This window comes from Diabrotica undecimpunctata, chromosome 4, assembly GCF_040954645.1.
Source record: "Diabrotica undecimpunctata isolate CICGRU chromosome 4, icDiaUnde3, whole genome shotgun sequence".
Classification (NCBI taxonomy): domain Eukaryota; kingdom Metazoa; phylum Arthropoda; class Insecta; order Coleoptera; family Chrysomelidae; genus Diabrotica; species Diabrotica undecimpunctata.
Genome location: NC_092806.1, coordinates 40,951,316 through 40,959,004, shown reverse-complemented (window position 1 = coordinate 40,959,004; position 7,689 = coordinate 40,951,316). Strand labels below are relative to the sequence as shown.

The window sequence follows — 7,689 nt, the reverse complement described above, 5'->3', positions numbered from 1 at the left end:
TGCCGTGACCAGGATTCGAACCTGGGTTACCACGGCCACAACGTGGGGTCCTAACCACTAGACGATCACGGCTATCGGAGAGATAAAAGTTCTTGAACGTACTAAAGTTACTTCTAGTTAATGCTCTACTTTCATTTCAAATAATTGGAAGCTCAATCAGGCGTGTCGACTTCAAGAGTATGGTTTAATCAGTTTAAAGAAGTTGTGTAACTGTAAACAATGATTATATTTATCTCATAATAAACATCTATTAAACTTTATGTCTAATTTTTCTGCATTCTTTTTTTATGTTTTTTCTAATTAATCTATAACAGTCTAAAAAAAATAGAATATTTACTTTCGAAGTCAAGTCGAGGATGGTGATAGATAAAATGGATAAATCTTAGCACTGTTCTTGCTGTCACTTTTTCTGTAGGATAAAGCTACAAACAGTAACCTATCCAACTTAAAATTCTAATATAACTTCGAAAGTTTTTAGCTAATGATTTAGCGGCCAGCAAAAAGCACAGGCAACCAGACCACTCGTGGTAAATTGGTGACTGAAAGAGAAGGTGAAACAAAGAAGCTTTACATCAGAAAATCAATGAATATAGGGACATAAAACGTCAGAGTTTTTCTCTGAACTTCTATAGTAGAGAAAGAACTAATAATAAAAAATATAGACATATGCTATCTAATATTGGACTAATTACATAATAAAATTAGTCTAACACTGGAGAGATCAAGAACGTTTTAAAACAAAAAAACACACTATCTACATATTAGAATCTGAAAACGCAGGATATATTGAAGTAGCCCTACTAATGAGCAATAGAATATCGTAATATATCACGCAATTTGAAACAGTAAACGATTACTCCAGTCGTCAGAGACGAAAATGCCACTTAACCTCAAAAACCATACGAACAAGCTGAATTTTTTAATCAAATAAAAGGCAGATATCGAACACAGTTTTTATTAAATATTGCTCAAGTACTTTCGCTCCTAAAGCATCTTCAGGATCATCTGAAATAAGCCAAGAAACGTTTTTTTCAACTAAAGAAAATAATTTTAATTTTAATAACTTAATTTTTAATAGTATATAATGTAACATTTTCATAAATTTATATCATTTAAAGGGTTTTTTCCCATATATTTTAGTGGTTCATAGCATGTTCACTTTGTTACACTGATGATGGAATTTACATTCCGAAAACGTTCTGTATTTGTGATATAGCTTATTTGGGTATTTTATTTATACGTTTTACTAAAAATTTTGAAATAAAATTTTTTTTGTGATACATGGTATACAGCCAGCTACAGGAACTTAGTTTCCTAGTAAGTTTTAGACTTACTTGTTTACTATAATAATAATAGTCTCCCGTTTTATACCGCTGTCGCGGCTTTGGGAGTATAGCAGGGTAGTCTGCTATATCTAGGGCCTACGGTATACAAGGAAGGTAACATGGCCAGTGCTACGCTTCAACCGTCTATTATTACCCCTGGTTTTACCCAAGGTACTCATTTTTATTCAGGCTGAGTCGACCTGGGGCCTATAGACAATTTTAAAATGTCTAGATGTTCTTGCCGGCGGTGGGATTCGAACCCCGGACCACCAGCTTGCGAGTCAAGCATCCTACCGCTTGCGCTACGCAGGCCCACTTGTTTACTATAACAGTTTAAAAATTATTGAAAGTGGACGAAGCTACATATTGGGTGGCATCAGGAGAGAGAATGCCTCCTGGTCTTAAAGGAAATGTTAAAGTGACATCTGACATATGACAACTTGGATGGGCAGTCACAATCATGGTGATGTGATCTGCACGTGCACATTTAAAATGTTTTGAAACCGAGCATTGACCAAAGGTTCAACTGACACTACTACAGGAAATCAACTGATGAAATATGAAATTATATAGATTACTTTATGTAGATTGCATAATCCAGATCTCACACTCAAATCTGTCGGTAATAATTAGGGTGTTAGTTTGGGGGCAACTGAAGTGGACGTAAAGTATGAATGCAAGAAATAGACTAAACAATCTCTTAGATAGTGGGTGGTTGACATTAATTTCGCGCGCGTCACTGACATGCAAAATCGACGGTCGCTTCAAGTGTTGTTTCTAAAAAACGGATCATTCACACAAAAAGTGCTAATAAACATTTTTGTTTAAAATCATGGACGTATAAACACAGATGGACTCAGTTATTTACATAAAAATGTGAAGCCAAAATTATTTGACTAGGTCACATTCTCAGCACCTTCAAATGTTGTCACATTTTTGACGTGACAACGTCTTAAATTAGGTTGTGGCTCGGAGTTATTCATGAAAAAGTGTAACGCCCGCTCACGTCTGTTACGATGAGTCACCGAACGAGAGAGAGGCCCGCCGGACCGGCGAATGCCTTGCGTCTCTCTCCCACTCAAACATGATCGGTCCGCTGCGCGCGCAGCACTAGAGAATTAGGCGCGTTAAATCGGTGCGTGCTTGTGTCTCTGTCTTTCTCGAGCGTTCTTGGCGTTCAAGACACATTACAGCAGAAACACTTCCTTTCATTTCATATTTCTCCTATCATCGTCCTATCCTCAACAAAATCACTCAAATAGAAATTAGTTAAGTTTAAGTTTACATGTACAATGTTTTAGCAAACAAAATATATTTCTATAGTTAAAATTTGTGCAATTCTTATTTTCATTCAATTCCTTGTTCCTATTGTGCAATTTAATAATAGTCATATCAATAAATATTCTACCGAGAAAAAGACGTTGTCACGTAACCTCTTCGCCCGTAAAACCGACTTTACAGGCAACCGATTTTTTTTATTAAAATATCTTATTCACGTATCGCTGAAAATATTACTATATTTATTTTATACTCTACAGGTGCTATCAAACCAAAATAATAATTTATTACTTATATTAATATATTTAATTGTAATTAAAACATCAAATGTGCACATAGTGTGCATATCATTTAATAATAGCGTATAACAGATATTAACCAATTATTTTATATGTAGAAGCACTGAAACCTATTTATTAATGGCAACGGTGTTTACATTTCTCTGTCTTATGGCTCTACGTCAAACTTCAAATGCTGTTCCATGTCATGTCCATGTTTGTACTTTTTACCTAAGATGAGGAAAAGTTGTTTTTCGATATTTTGGCTGTATTTTAAGTGATATTTGTAAATATTGAAATAAACAAATTATAATAATGGTGCTACAGTTTTGCATTTGCAAAAAAAACGAAATATTTACTGTTTACTGTAAGTACTGTTTGTTTACATTATTTAAGATGAGGAACTGAGGAACGTGTGTTTACATTTTAAAATATGTCTTTCATAGGCGTACCATTGGGTTTATTCATATTAATTAATGTATTGAACAAGATATTAGTTCATGAAATTAGTTCATGAAAAATTTAATATTTCTCATGAATTAACAATAAATTAGTGAAATGAATAAAACTCATTTATTTTTCTATGTAGGTTTCCAAATAATATTGATTAATGATGAAACTTACTCTAAACTTCAACAGAGAAAACAGTATAAAAAAACCTTTCAAAAGCATCCTTTTTGGTTATTTAAACTTGTAAGGAAGCTGAAAAATATTTCAGATTTTTTAATAAAACTATAAATATCTACAACAGACTAGTTAAAAACCTTATGAATATTTTGATTAATAAAACCATACAAAATGTCCCAAAATCAATCTATGAGCATTTTGGTGACCATATGTATGATGAAGATGCAATCGATGGTCACTCTATGCAACTTTTAAAATTGGTTCTTGAGAAATATTTTAAAATTGGAATTCATCATGAAACGAGGACTACTTTAGATGCTAAGACCGTGCGCATAAGAAGCGTTCTTACTGAGACTGTTTTATTTCGCAATCAATAAAAATTTATTTCTAGACCAATGTCTTCTATTATGTCTATTTACCATTTTTACTTTAATATTTCTGTTCGATAAATAGCTTTCCAATAATTTATACATTTTCACGCCTACTTTTTAATAAGTAGGTATATTTGCAAATAATTTTATGTCAAATGCCAGCTTTGGAATAATCAATAAATATTTTTGTAGCAGAAACCCTTACTACGAGGAATCTATTCATATTGTATTAAAACAAATTTGTCACAATTTTAAAAAATATGTTTTAATACAATTATCAATAAATATAGGTATGTACTTAAATTTGACAAATGTATATTTTTTAATTATTTTTTTTTATCGTAGGATTATTTGATACCTATTAAAAAATTAACTTGAGCTCAACTATATTTTATTGTATTAATTTTAAAGCAAATAAAATTGTATTTTATTTTTTCTATAAAAACGTGTTTTTATACATTATTACTACTTCCAATTATTAACGTCTGAATAATTATCCCCGCGAGTAAAAATTCAAGCACGCTTATGCTCATTGAGGAAGTATCACAGTCTATCGATACCCGTTTTACTCCCCTTTACCCCCTTGTCCAGGAATATCGAAGCTTCAAAACAGTGTGTGTTTAAGGTATCTTATTGCTGGGTCCATCTATGTTTATACGTCCATGTTTAAAATTAACTCACATTTGACAACAGCCACATTCTTTATTAAAAACATTTTTTTCTACAGTGTACAGATTCTTAGTAACTCGATGTTTTTTATTTTTTACCCCCGTATAAGGGGTTTTGGGGAAAAGCCAGGAGGTAAAAGTGGTAAACTTTTTGCATCTTTTTTGGGGTCCCAAAATTAATATTATCTGCAAAATTCAGCTTGTTCGTATGATTTTTAGGGGTCAACTCTCTGACAACTGGACTAGATGGACACAATAATTTTAAAAGCCAAACCAGAAAATTTTTATGTCATTTTAACAGGGAAGAAAAGCAGAAACAACGAAGGAGAATGTCTCCTACAGTGTGCCAGTAAAAACAATCTAGTAATAATAAATACACTTCTCCCAAAAAGGCTATTAATGTGGACTAGTTTAAATTAAGAACAAAAAAATTTTAAACCTACTGTAACTCGTGAGAAAAAGATGGAAAACCTCAGTAATAAAGTAAAAGCTATGCCTGGAGTATACTGTGAATCAGATGATATACTTCTAACAATGAACTAATCTCTCAAACTACACACAATTAAAAAAGGGCATCAAGCAAATCAGTAAAGGGTAAATAATGTGGAAGAAATTCAGATGAGACTGATGACAAAAGACACAAATAAAACATGAAATGGAATAAAAAGCTGCTGGAAAACATTCAGCGGAAAAAGAGGGCACACTGCGTAAAATCCAAAAAAAAAAATATTTAGTGTCAGGGTAAACCTTTATCGAAAAATTATTGAAATAAAGAAGAGTTATGCTACAGCATACCACAAATACAAGAAACAACACTTACGAACTAGGGGAGCTAAGCAGGAAAATAAAATGTATGTGCATGAAACATAAATATCACCATTTAAATAAAGTTTATCAAAAACTAGAGCAAGTTGCAAACCGCCATGAAAGTCATGACCTATTTAGAAAAAGGTAAATATTTAGCCCGAGAGTTTAAGCCAAAACTTCAAGCCGTTCAAGATTAGAGGAAAAGTTAAAACTGACATAGAGGGCAATGCAGTAAACTGGAAAAATTGTTGCTCAGAATTATAAAAAAACAGTTTAAAGGATGCATTCGTTCAGAACATAAGAAACACGCAATAAAGGAGACAGCACCAATAATTTTACGAGCAGAAGTAAATATGATTCTCAACCAAGTAAGAAACAAAGGCCGATGGATAAATGACATACAAGCGGAGACTCTAGTCTAGTCTAGTAGTCCTATTAGGAAAACCAAACATAACCAAAAAAAAACATGGGTCACACAAGAAGTAAAATCTTGAGATAGTCTAAAGGATTTGTATACTTTGAGTAAGGCACACCCTGAACTAAAACTCGATATAGACAATAAAATATCAGCACAAAATTTTTGTTGAGGCCACAAAAGGTCAGTTTTATTTTAACAAAATCTCTAAATCCTCCAACACAAACAAAACCACAAGCGCTGTTATAAATAAACTTAATGGAAAACAAAAAAAATCACAAAATATTTGTTTAAAAATAGATGATACTAGGATTACAGATTGAGATATAATATCAAACAAATTTAATGATTACTTTATAGATGCAACAGAAGATATATTAGTAAAATAATTAAACCAAATTTTAATTTTCAGCATTCCAATAATTTTGTTCAAAATAGTTTGTTCCTAACTTATACATATAACAGAGGAGGATATCTTGGACATAATAAAATATAAAATTAAAAACAAAGCATCGTGTGGTGTTAGTGAAATATCAGGTATAGTAATTAAGAAAATTGCGTTTCAGATTTTGACACCACTTGCTCACATTATAAATGCCTCTTTTAATACTGGTGTTCCTCCCAGTATGCTGAAAACTTCTATCATTTCACCGGTATTAACATAAGGCCATCCTGAATTAATGTCAAATTTTCGACCATTGTCTGTTTCATATGTGGTGGATCAAGTGGTGTATTTGCCCATACGCAGCTGAAACATGGACTCTCAAAAAATTGAAGAAATAAGACACCACAATGGAAAAACAAAAATAATGATTGTAGGCAAATAAAAATCTACCTAACATTCACTAAGTGTTGTATTTGCTTATACGCAGCTAAAATATGGACTCCCAAAAAAAACGAAGAAATAAGATTATCTTCAAAATGTTGGTATACAGAAGAATTGTACGTGTTTCTTGGACCGAACAGCATACTTAAATAACTTTGTCCACATAGCCACAAGAACGGGGACTACAAAGCTATTGGTAGTACAAGGAAAGGTAGAAGGCCGAAGACTAAGAGGAAGATCTCCAACTAGATGGGCAGTTAAGATTAAGACTCTGGTAGGAAAATCCCTATGTAAAGTGGTCCATCTTGCACAGGATCGCAGCCAATAGACACATCAAGCTAACAATATTTAGAGTGACACCACACCATCAAAAAGTTTCAAGGAATGAGAAGGATGTATGTAGAAGTTAGGCAGTCCTGTGGAAAAGTTCCTGTTTCATATCTATCATTGAACAAGTACGTTAATTTGTTAACTGCAGTTTCGCTGAGGCGTTTATGGTGTTCTGATACTACAGAATATTCTCCAGGAGCTTGGTTGCACTTCATATCTTCTATAGAGCATATAACTTCTGCTGGTTGACTGAAAAATATCGCAATAGATGACAAGGATATTCGTGTCATAAGTTTGTATTGAAATTAAACTGCTATCGTAAAAATTGGAGATAACTACACCGATAAAATCTCCATATAACGAGGAGTTAGACAAGAATGGTTAAGTGCTATGTTTGGTCCGTACTTTTGTATAGTGCAGAAGTGTGGATGCTAAAAGTATCGATCATAAACTAAATTGAAGCATTGGAAATGTGGGTTTATAGACGAATGCTAAAGATACCTTGGACAGCAGGGAAAACTAATGAAGAAGTACTAAGAAGCGTCAACAAAGATAGAGAACTGCTAAAGACTGTTAAACATGGAAATTGTCTTATCTAGGACATATAGTAAGGGGAAGTCGATGTAAAATATTACAAGTGATCCTTAAAGGCAAAATAGAGGGCCGTAGAGGTGTAGGAAGAAAACAAGTTTCTTGGTTAAAAAACATTCGTGAATGGACACAGATATCAAATGCAGGACAATTATTCCATATTGCAGAAGATC

General features: G+C 32.9%; 1 non-coding gene across 1 annotated transcript; it reads right to left on the bottom strand.

Annotated features, from left to right (window-relative positions):
- Positions 1-72, bottom strand: TRNAH-GUG (transfer RNA histidin (anticodon GUG)). The gene has a single exon. It is a non-coding gene; the product is annotated as a tRNA-His (tRNA).
- Positions 73-7,689: the final 7,617 nt, after the last annotated feature.